Raw genomic sequence first — 12,885 nt, forward strand, 5'->3', positions numbered from 1 at the left:
TTCATTTCCCCTGCTGGTTAACTCTTAAACCAGCACAGACCTCAGCATCAAACTTTCAGTTCCAGGAGCAAGTCACAAAATAGTCATAAAACTGAATGAGAGCTTGCGAGCATTTTTAAAATAATCAGCACATGGAGGATCCATTCCTTTTCATTTCTGAGCCAATTTTAAGTCTGGAGAAGGTTGATTCTGTTACTAAGAGGCTTACGTTCTCTTCCTAGCCTTGTTTCCTAGAGAAACAAAGTTTAAATCATCACGCTGTCTGTGTGTCTTCCTGTTTTCTTTCAGCTGCTTTTGAAACTGTTGGCCAAGCTGTCAAAGGAGGAGTAATCAGAGGCAGTAATGTCCCTATTTTTTTTTTCTTTTTTAAATCTCTAATGAGGCAGAGGAAAAAACTTCTTTGAACCCTCCCCAAGCAAGAGGCAGGGAGACCCTAACACTTTTCCATTCAGTCCAGCAGCCAGTGAGCACACATGCATGAGACAGCAGAATCTAAGCAAACTTCGTAATCTCCCCTGCTCACATAACATCCTTCGGGGGAAAAAAATGAATATTTCTATGGTCTCAGACCTCTGGGACTAAGGGGGAAAATTATATTAACCATTAAAATCATTACCGAATCAGGGCTTGTTAAACCTCACACCTTACACAAAACTTTTTCAGAAGGCTGTTGCCTAAAACTGTGAGACAAAAGCGCAGCCCATAGTGATTAAAAAAGCATCTATTGGTGGAAAGAGGTTCAGGCCTCACTGATCACAGGTAATTGTCAGTTCTCATATTGATACCCTGTGATAAAATTACAATGAACATTTTGGCTCATTGAAATCTATCAGACTCGTATACATTGCCTTGTTCTCTTCCATAAAACTCTGTTTTATTGCATGCTTTAAAAGATTCAGCAGAGTGAGTATTTTTACAGGTCGCTAACCTGAAAATGGACATGTAAAAAGGAGACATATTTGTGGTAACTCCATTTAATAAATTGCTTCAAAACCCCAGTCTCTCCGTCTCAAAAAAAAAAAAGAAAAAAGAAACCAAAATGACAACAACAAAAACAAACCAAAAGAGAACAAAACAAATAAAAAAACTACCAAAAAAAAAAAAATTAAAAATCCAAACATCAGGAACACCCTCTAGTTAGGAGGAGAGCCTTCCCCCCTGTGCTAACATTAAAGGCTTCAAGCAGGAGAAGATGGTCAATATGCTTACCACAGGAGAGCAACAAATTCTCTATTCATCTGTATGTCATTTAGACCACATTTTGTCCTTGGGTTAAATCTTCGTTCGCGAAGCCTCGCCATGATGATGATGATGATGTCCTTGGGTTGGGTATAGGAATTTGACCAATAATTGTCTCCTGATAGCAATAATTTGTAAATGCTTATCTATTAACTATAACCTTAAAAATGAATCATAGAACCATAGAATGGCTTGGGTTGGAAGGGACCTTAAAGATCATCTAGTTTCAACCGCCTGCCAAGGGCAGGGACATCTTTCACTAGACCAGGCTGCTCAGAGCTCCATCTAACCTGACCTTGAACACTTCCAGGGGCATCCACAACTTCTCTGGGCAGCTTGTTTCTGTGCCTCACCAACCTTGCAGCAAAGAACTTGCTCCTAATGTCTAATCTAAGCCTACTCTCTTTCTGTTTGAAGCCATTCTCCCTTATTCTGTCACTAAATGCTCTTGTAAAAAGTCCCTCCCTGCGTCTTTCTTGTAGGGTCCCTTCAGGTACAGGAAGGCCATAGTTGGGGCACCCTGAAGCCTTCTCTTTTCCAGGCTGAACAAATGCCATTTTCTTAGCCTGCATTGACATCTCAGGTGCATTGACATCTTGAAGCACAAAATGTAGGGAAATTGCTCCTTCAGTATCAGCTGACTGCCCTTACACCCAAAGGGAAAATGTCCCTGGAGGTGATTCAGAGCAGAAATCCATACTCTGAGTCTCCTTCTGCCTGGGCTAATCTCCCTCCACAGATAAAACAGGGGAAAATGCTTCCCTCATTGAAGTTTAGTGCCCACAGATAGGCAGTGCAAACAGCACCCTGAGGCTCCTAATCCTGGAGAGCACCTGGGTCTGCTGACACATCCCTTTGTTTCCCTCAAAAAGGTGGCCCAGACTAGTCTCAGCAAGACACATTGGAGGAGCCATAAACCCTGTATCCCACCAACCAGGGTCCCACCTATGGCACTATGTCACCACCAACCTCTGAGCAGCCTATGTGGATGTGCCTGAGATGGGCATTGGGCCCATCTTGGTGCAGCATGGCTGAGGTGGGAGGGGACCTCTGGAGATCCTCCTGTCCAACCCCGAGCTCAAAGCATGGTCAGCAACAGCAGGCCACTCAGAGCTGTCTACTGCTGGATTTTGACATTTTTGACCATTGATCATTTACTGCTAGTGCAGAGAGCTGCATAAACACACCAGGGGTGCTACCACAGCCAGCACTCTCTGTACAGTCCTGGATATTGTCTCTGCTGCTGCAGCTGTCATGAAATGAAAGGGGGGTGTGGGGGGGAGGAGTGTTTATAAGCTCTGGCAATTATCTCCAGAGCTGTGCTTTTATCTCCCCTTATCCTATCACAAGGCGATATTTAGAAAAATACACTGATACTGATCAAATCTTTATTTGTAACTGTACCAAGTCATGCCTGTATCTTCTCAAAAATTAATAGTTTGCTGTATATTAAGCAAAAGAGAAAAAGTCTATGTGAAAAACATTCTGACACCAGTGAATTTAAATTACCAAAACTTGATTATTTAAAAAAACTAAACTCTTCCGTTATCCAAAGAAACATTGAATTTGTTGCTGGGCATTAACTGTATTGAAAGTCCATTAGTTAGACAGCCCCTCAATCATCCATGTTAATTCATTCTACTCTGAAGCAGATGAGGTTTAAGAGAATTACAGTCCTCATATACAAACAGCACCACAAATAAATGACATGGAGATGTTTCATCATAATTTACTAAAAGCAACACTGTTCAGGACTTGCATACTAGAGCATCATGATAGCCTTTTGGCACCAGCTCCCTACAGAGAAACAGGTAGTCCTGTCATTGACAAAAAGCTCCATTAAAGAGAAAACTGAGTTTGCAAATGTAAGCATTCGAAATTAGAAGACACCCAAACTAAGGGTGACTGCAAGTCCCTCCTGACATAATCCCACACTTCAATTACATGAGTGCATGCTGCTTTTCAGAGCATCTTGAGCTCCTCTTCAGTTACATGGGTTTTCAGAAGCACAATCTCATCATCCTGCTCCCCACTGCTAACCTACCCTGTTACCTCCCCATGTGCCACCACCCAACGCTCCAGGTCCCAGGCTCCCTGTTCCCTCATCCCTGGTCTCCAGCCCTGATAGGCCAGTTTCCACTCTTCAGCACAACCTCCCAAGTTTTCCTTGCCCAACTGTTGCCCACATTTCATCCCAGCAGCTTCCAGCCTCAATTTGCCACCCAAAGTCGCATGCCAGGTTTCTTACAGTGAGGCCAAGTATCTTCTCCACTCCAAGTCCCCAGTTCAAGTCTCTCTCTCTCTAGGCTGTTTTAGTCCACCTATTTACGCCAACTCCACAAATAAAGGCCAGGACCCTTCTTCCTCATCTTTTGGGGTCAGGAGGTCAAAGACAGAGAGCACAGTTCTCCATGGTTGTACCAGGAGGCACCAAGAAGAGCCTTGCCAGAAACCTCCCTCTCAGTCCCTGCAGCCATAGATCAGAGCAAGGCCTCCACAGACTGAAACATCAAAGAGATTAACAGCCAAACTTAGAAAGCCTCTGCCAGGTGTGTGTAAACTGTGATTTTTCAAGGGTTTATAACTTAGTTGAATATAGGTGTTTTTCACAGAAGTCAGAGTTAAGTTGCACCACTTTTCTTGGCTATTGCACTTTGGAAAGGAAACTACAACCAGGCATTGATAACATTATTTGGAAAATCTAGCTCTATGCATGCAATGTCATTATGTCTTTCACAAGAAGCTGTTGTGGAAAAAAAATTCATAGAAAGAGCTGAACATCCAGAGACATCCCTCCAGAATCAGACTGAGGTATTCATCTGGCACAGAAAATGTTAACCAAAAGCTTAAGGTCTCAACATGCCCCAGAGTATGCCAAAAAAAAAAAAAAAAAAAAAAAAAAAAAAAAAAAAAAGTGGTGCAACTCAACTCTAACATTAATTAAAGCAAACTGAGTAGGAGAAAGGTTATTTTCTCTAGCCTAGCAGAAGCACCATATATATTACCCTTAGGGCAGTAAGAGTCCACAGTTCATGTTACAGACCTTGAAAAGATGAATGCGCACTGTGTAAACACTCTAAATACAGTTCATTAGGACGAAACAGCCACCAAGTTCAGGGTGCTGTACACCCCATGATTGGTGTTATAAACTCTGTGGTTACCACAGGCAGAACACCCTGCCCATGTTCAAAAACGAAAGTCCAACAATTAGCAAGACAGTTCCCATCATCATGTACTTTAGCAGAGAAAATAAAGTGAGGTGTATAAGTCTCTATGTTTATGCAGACTTGTTCTCTTGATTTGTTTACAGTACATATTTGCAAACCACTGGCTGATCTTGCCAGCTCTTACCTGCAGGAGAAGCACTGAAGCATCCTCAGCTAAATAACTTTACTCACATTGTGCTAACAGGATAAGGACCAAAGGCTGGAATTTCAGTGTCAAATCTGAAGCATGCATAGAAAAACGAGCACACCGGGATATTTATGTGCTGAGTGCTAGCATGGCAGTGACTGCACTTTATCCTGACACTTCCTGAAAATTAGATCACTTATAATTAACACTACATCTGCAAATTCTGCACCATTTACAATGAATTAAGTAACAAAGCTCTTCGGGAAATCCCATGGATTTCCTGGGATATACAGTATGGCTAGTTAAGTACATGAATATATGAAATAAATATGTTTTTTTTTATTGGAGCTTCTGAAAACGAGAGCATCCTATCTATGTCTCACAGAGAGATTGCATTGCTGGGAGCAATTTTAAAAAATAATGCTGTCCCTGCCAGAGGTGCCTGGTCAAACTGCTCTGTTTGAGGCTATCCTTGCACAGCCTTTCCTTCAGGGCCTCATCCTGCAGCCCTTGCACCCCTGGAAGAAGCTTGGGGGATTTCAGCTGTGTCTAATTTATTCATGCAAGCAAATGTCTTCAGGACAGACCTGCCAAGGCAGCGACATTCAAACCTATGTCACCGTGTCCAGAGTGTGGCAGACTACAGTTGCTGCTGTATGTCCTTATGGGCTTTCTGCCTCCTACCCTGCTGAATACAAGATGATTCTGAGAGCGTTTCAGATCTCGCCAGCTAGAAAGCCATTGTGACTGCAGCAGTGCAGAAGCCCTCGCTAGTAGTGGTCCTACCGCTGTGGCCTCCATCAACATGGCAGAGCTTCGTTGGTTCTACCACCACAATGGCAAAGGTTTAAAACACTCTGCTTTTTTTCCAGACTCATTCAGTTAGTATATGTTTTTCCAAACAACCTGCATACGGTCTGAGAGAATAAGCTTATTATTAAATTCATAGATGCACCTCATTAACACTCACTCTCCTAGAGCTCCAGTCAAGGGTGTTCATGTTCTCTAGCACAGTGCCACTTAGATCTCATATAAATTGCTGCCTGAAAATAAGTGCAGAGGTTTCCAGTTCAGATCCTTTGGGCTGCACGACTTGCCTAGATCCATATGTCAAATATCAGTCCTGTGACATGTCAGCTCTTATGCATGCCTCTGATTCAAAAAGAGTTGCTTAGAACTCCATTTTCACCTCTTCCTTAAAGGAGCACAGACGTCCTTAGAGATGTGGCTCAAGGGCAAAAACCTGTCTAAGTCTCACTTCTGAAGTCAGATGGGACTTACGCCCTTAAATCACTAGCAAGCTTTTGAAAAATTTACTATGTCACTGCTTGGACTGATAAAAAATTACCTGTGAGAAAAGCTTTTCTTCCTGGTCTCTGCTTGGATATTTGGCCCACTGCAAATAAGCTGGAATGCTGTGCATCTGGCTATAGATCAGGCTTAGAAAAGGCCTCCCTTTACTCACGGGAAGAATTAAAAGGACTAAAGGCTGTTTCTCAGCTTCACAACTTTCCCACTGAGTAAATCACTCAGCCGATCAGATTCTCTGAAGAGGCCAATGTGTAAGGGTTGGTGTGAGTTTCAGGGGTGTGAGCCTTGCAGGGCCACTCGAAGTCCCATCAAAGTGACTGGCAGAATTTCCATTGACTGCAACAGGATTTGAGGGTCCCATAAAGCAGTTCTACACCTGTTAGAGCTGACATCTCCACCCACCTGTCTGCAAGGAGTGAGCACAAGGCATATAAGGAGAGACACGGAGGAGGGAGTAGATTACATCTCTCCTTTTTGCAAGGAAATTTAGCCTGATTCTCACTTTTTTCATACCAGTATTCATATTTCAGTATTAATAATGGACCAATCTGCAAAAGGAGCTCATGAGAGCCTACAAAGTTGCCAGGTTTCCATCAGGGAGGCTTGGGGGGAAGCTGCCCAAGGCAGAAGGGGGCTTTGGAGAGTGTTTTGTTTAAAGTTGAAGCATTCAAAACTGTTTTACACATTCATCGCTCTCAAAGAGAAGTGCTTGGCTGCTCTTCATGGAGGGAGGGGAATGTGCAGCAATGGGACCCTCAGCAGCTGCCAGTGAAAAATAATCAAGAAGGTAGCCCTAATATTGCACGGCTTTCTTCATGCTCTCCCTCTAACATTTTAATTCCCTTCCAACTATTTCTAGTTTTAGTTTTTCCCATGGCTTATTCCCTTCCTGTCTCTCTTCCTTTAAATGCTATGCTGCTGTTTTCACCTTACCTGCAAGTCTGACCTCTCCATTGCTTAATTTTCTACTAATTTCTTTCTTTCGGTCTTTTTTAAACCCATTCTGACATAGCTCTACAATGCTTTACAGACCTCTGAGCCTCTTTTGTCTTATTCTTTTTTCCCCCCGCTAAGGTTTCCTTTCATCATCATCTTCCCCATTTATAACAAAGAATGGGAGAGATATGACTTTGACTCCAATGGGAGAGATATAACTACTCTCTTTTGGAAGTCCCTCCCCAGCTGCTCGCCACTGACTCAAGAGTAGGGACCCAGCTAAGGGGACATGGATCAGCACAGGGAAAGATCCTCTGTGGGAGAAGTAACAGCAATATATCTCCGTGCTTAGGTCACGTGTGCCCAACCTTTCTACTGAATAAGGATATTATTGGGTAATATCCTCATATATAATATAGTATATAGTATACTGCAGACTCTTCAAAATTCAGTGATGCTGGTGCCTAAAGGAAAATGTGGCAAATGAACATGAAGAAAACATTTGTATAGGCAGAGCTTTTCAAAGCAGGATTCAGCTATGTGTGACAGAGCTCAATTACAGCTTAAAGTCAGAAGGGTGTTGCTTTCTCTTGAATGCGTTTTTATCCAATGTTGCTAGCAACAGATGAGAGAAAGATTCTCTACCCCACTATGGTAGGAGTGGAAAAATCCAGTGGTCTACAGGCTCTGAACTCGGTAGCAGTATCTTTTAGGCAAATGCCTGAACAGAGCCATGAGAGAGAGACCAACTTCACCAAACCTTCCCCTGCTTGGGATGTCACATTTCCTACCCATGGTAGCTGTCTTAAGCAAATCAGTCTGCTCTCCACAGGAGAGCAGTGGCCCAGGAGGGACTCATTGAGGAGGGACTCCAATGAGGAGACTCATTGGCCCAGGTAGTTTCAGTCTTGTTCGCTATGACTTTATCAAAGTCAGATCAGGCAGCATAGTTCTCAATGCTAGCATTTTATTCTTTTCTTTTCACCTCATGCCCCATAATTCCTTCCCTGCTGCTATGAAGTATATTCTTTGGCCTGAACATTCATAACCACCTTTCTCATTCTTGTCGTGTTCTAAATAACAGCATCCTGCTCTATCCAGATCCAGCCACAGCCAGTTTGCCCTGTCCTTTAATTTAAGAGGAAAACTTTTCTGACATGTGATGGTGGCTCCAGGAAACTGCCAGGTAGCTTTGGGGGAAGTGCTCAAATGGACAAGGAGGACCAAGCTACAAATCAAAGGTGAGAAGGGAACCCGCTTCTGGTCTCTCAGTGCAGCAAATCCTTGCCTCACATTGAATTATTCTTGAGTTCTGAAAAAAGCTGCAGTTGCAGGTTGCGGCTTGCCAGAGTCTAATGCCAGAGTCCTACCTGTCCAGACATCCCATATAACAAGAAAGTGCTGATGGCAGTATGACAAACCTCTCTTTGGAGCTGATGCTATGTAGTCATGTCTGCAGCTGAAGCACCATCACAGCCTCACCAGCAGGTTGGTTCTTGTGGATGCCATATTTTAAGGCATCGAGGGGGGGGGGGTTTGCAATGGAGTTGCCACAGCATGAAAAATGAAATTTTAAATAGTGACTATTTAAAGAGCAAGGTTACTCTGACTGTCTGTGAGATGTGATCTTTTTCTGCTAAATACATGTAGGGCACCACCTCATTTCATTCAACCACTGGTAAGCTGAGGTAAGAAAAGTGTGCTGTTGCATAGGGCTCTGCATATGGACTCACCAGTATTTTCTACAGATCTCCCATATGCTGCTAATCGCTTCTGGGATGTAGGGGTTTGGGGTTTTTTGTTGAGTAGTATCAGAGGGAGAGTCTCGGTTTATGGCCCTGGTGATAAGAGCCATGGCTGCTATTTGTTCACAGAGGTTTCTGAATGCTTATCAAGATCGATAAACAGTGGCAGTCACCCCCCAGTGATGCACCCTTGCCTGCAGCGATTGCTCTGCATGTGGAAGCTGGCAAATCTCTGTTTATCTGCTGATAGCTTAACTATCCTTATCCCGAGTGTGCCTCTTTCAGGAATCATCCATCAGTGTAGTCACACTGGCCAGAGATTTAATTGCTTCTAAACCTTCATATTTAATGTTGCAATACTGTAGCAGCTGCAGATTACTTTATGAAAAAAAAAACAAACCACAACCACAAACCTGTTTCATTTGCTCTCATCACCATTGTCTTCTCTAGATAATGTCCTGGCAGTCTGGCCAGGTTTCCCTGTGACCACAAAGAAGAGATGTTTCACTCACTAAGCAGCCCTCATCTCTCCTGGCCTCTTCCCTCGGATCACCATGTGATAGCCTGGGATGTGCCTGGGAAGTTTCCTCCAGAAGCTGATAGCAATCACAGTCTTTGCTTCCTCATCCTCTCCCTCCTCTGTGAGTCATCAGGATTCACTCCCAAACCTCTGTCTCCTGGGTGTCATTTGACCGTAATTATGTTCCTTGTTTTTCCGCTTTCAACTCTAGGTCTTTGTTTGTCCCTTGTTCTAGTTTGTTCTTTGTTTAAGGAGCTGTATGCAGATGGCCTGTGATGGCTGAGGATTTTCTCTGTCCTTAGAAGAGCAATGCAGCAAAGACAAAATCCCCCACTGCCATACTTTGCTTTGTCCCATTTCTCAACTTCCCTCCACCTGGGGGCTCCTGGACCACAGCAGCAGGTCACAGACCAGAATGGGTGGTTTTCTCCAAAACTGAACCAAAGCCCACCTACCTTGGAGGTCGGCCATCATAAGAGAAATGTCATCAAAATAGCAAAATTTGGACGGAAGAAAAAAAAAATACCAGCGTTGTATTCCACACAGAAACTAAGTGCAGAGTAAGCAATTGCTGCCCTATAAAGCGTGTTTAAACGCCCGCGTTTTTGAGGGAACAGTTTGGTACCAACATTGGCTTGCACAGTAGAACTGCATGCCAATGCACATTCATCACTCTAATTTTATACAGCTGCATTATTTTCACAGTTCATGGTGGCATCATCTCATTTATGAAGTACACACTGCAGTTACACATATGGCTGTAGTATTTTCAGCACTACAAGTTCAATTAGTAGTTTTACTGGGCTAATAGTGTCAAAAGAACAGCAGGAGTACACACCATATTACAGCTGTCCAAAATATATATATGTTTATGCAATAAATACATGGCAGTTTGTGTGCTTGAATTTGGATCACTGGTTCCAAAATATTACCAGATATGTCAGGTGAAATTCCCTGTCACTGACTCCGTTTCAATGGCTGTGACTCCAGCTCTTCATTTACATCTGGGATAATTATGGCATGATAATGGACCACAGAAACACTGTTTCTTCTCTGCCCAGAGGTATCACGAGCAACCAAGTCCCCTATTCATAGACCAAGCCTTTAAATACAAATTCCTGCTCAGCCCATTGCCCAAGTGGTGTGGTGCCAGAAACTGGCCTTTTGAGACATCTCTGTTCATAATGCTTTTTTTGAGTCATTTGCCAGCACTGTAAATGACTCCCCACAGTAAGGATCGGTTTCCTAGGGAAAGAAAAATGCTGTTAAGTGGGCAGGATGGGGAGAAGGAGAAAAATTATAGAAATTTCATGGACGATTGTGCTTGCTGAAAAACATGCCAGTTTTCATGTCACTGATTTATTCCTAGTGCATTAGTCATTAGGGAGGGTAAAACCACAGTGATAACGAGAGGCTCTATCTAGTGCTGAAAGAACAGATTGCAAACTCTGATTTAGTCAACTGCAGTGCTGACTTTCACCAGCATTTGCATGCTAGCAAATTTAGCAAAGAAGTGGCTTCTGTTCAAAGTTATGAGAAAGAGCAGTCGTCCTTGGTTCCTCCTGAGCACCCATAGTGCTTCTGAAATGCTGACCTTTCATGTAGGTGTCGAGCAGTAGGAAACTCTGAAAACCAACTTTTCAGTGCTCCAGTTTCACAATAGGTAAACCAGAGAGAATAAAAGCCAGCTCCTGGTGCATTCAAAAACTTGTTTATAGTCTTCCAAGCTTTCTTTAAGCCCTGCGTGGAAGGTATCCCTGGGGCATGAAGTGCAGTGAAGTTTCCCCCAGCTCCCATGGCTTGTTCTGGGACCATAAGAAGACAAAGTGGCCTCAAGGCCACAAATCCAAATTAAGGGATTTTTCTGGCAGTCCTGTCTTCCTCCTTGCTCCACAAAATAATGGATCTATCCTTATCATCATCCCCTTACTCTTGATCAAATACAAATGTAGCAAAATACTAAGAGCAGGAAATAAAGACCTGTTTGGGGACTTGGCAGCCTCTGAGCACCTTTCCCTTCACTTCCTGACAGAGCCTGGCACAAAGTCAGCTTCTGATACACAAGGGAAAGTATACCTTTTTTGCTCTACTTTTTTGGCAGTTGTCGTTCATTTGGCTTGCTTTCCACCCAACCCCCCCACTCTCCTCAATGTGTTGACAAATACATTTCTCATGGTGCTTGGGTTGTAGCATTTCAAGCCAGCCCATTCGGTAAAGTTATGTTTCAATATTTACAGGCAGCACTGCACCACTTGGACAATAGGCTGAGCACGAATTTTTCTTTAAAACCTTCCAGGACACACTATTCCCTTTTTTTACCTTCAGGTGAAAATTTCCAGCACAGAGTCAAACTCCTTTCCCTTTCCCCATATTCCTCGAGCCACATGATCCTTGAGTGGGATTGGCATTTCACTCTTTTGGTACTGATTTCATCTTCCCTTTCCCTGTCTCCTCCGGCCTTCAGGACAGTTTTCACCAGGCTTTCTTTCTACCATGCTTTAACATTTGTGTTACTTCATTGAGAGCAATTCCTTCGTGCCAATTTGATCCTTCTGTAATTAATGTATTTTGACTAGAGAGAGTAGAAACGCTGCCCACCACAGACATTGAACCTGAAAGTTCATTTCCCCAGTTTCACAGTACAAAGGTATTAAACCCCTGCACTACACTGTGCTATGTAGTTTTCTAGGTTTAATTCAGTGTGTTTCCTTCCTGTTTTGCATATTGACTCATTTCCTTAAATATGATTTCAGCTTGTTATTGAGTTTTAGCCTCAGACAGTACATCAGTAGTGTCTGTAACACCCATCAATCCAGCAGGAAAAGAGGTGGTAGGAAAAGAGGAAAGATTTTCATTACTTTCACAAGAGAGTACAAATTATTTTCTGATGAGAGACAAGGAGGAACAACCGCGGACAGGACAACCATGGAGCAGTTGACATATTTCTTCAAAAGGGAACCTTAACTGTCACTCCAGTGTCCAAGCATTTCTTATAAACCCCACAGAAATACTGACTTGTTTTTGTGGAGTTTTCATCAATTCTCTCTTGTAGTTGCGCATGTTTAAAGATCTCTTACAAAAGAAGAACAGAAGCAGAGAGTGCTTTTTTCAGGAGTTGAGGAAATTATAGAACAATTGCTTTTCTCCTCTACCTTAACAAACATTTGAGGAGGTTTCTGGTATTCGTTCTGTCTGGATCCCACTGGATGTTTTGCTTAATTGAAGTTCCTCTACTTTTTTTTTAAAAAGAGTGGGTTAAACATTCATGGGTTTAATCTACCGGAGCACAGATCTCAGAGGCAAATGTGATCTTGCTTTTCCATGCTCAGGCAGATATTTGCTCTAAGAGAAGCCTTTGAGTGTGAATACCAAGGATACTGCAAATGTTCTTGATTCAAAACTGCTCCAAAGCCAGCAGCTATCTGGCTCCCTTATATCTGGTCCATGACTAAAGACATTTTTTTGTTGAATGCTTGCCCTAGCTCCCTTTTAGCAAGTTAAGAGACCTATGTTTGCAATGAAAAACATTTTTATAGGACTGGCTGGCTATTCAGCATTAGCTGGGCTTTGCCCAAGCCTCCAATGACTGGAGCACAATTTTCTGTCTGCAAGCGCACCCATTTAGATATCTAACTACGTGATCTGCAAGAAGGCGTCGTGACTCTAATGTTATGCCGGCACTTCAACATAGGTTTAATAATAAATTGCAGACACCCTACTTGATACTCACATTTAATTGCACCTGAACTGTCAAAATGCAGCCTTTGATCCTGGGCGAGT

The sequence above is a fragment of the Lepidothrix coronata genome, unplaced genomic scaffold, assembly GCF_001604755.1.
Source record: "Lepidothrix coronata isolate B3197 unplaced genomic scaffold, Lepidothrix_coronata-1.0 Scaffold26, whole genome shotgun sequence".
Taxonomy (NCBI): domain Eukaryota; kingdom Metazoa; phylum Chordata; class Aves; order Passeriformes; family Pipridae; genus Lepidothrix; species Lepidothrix coronata.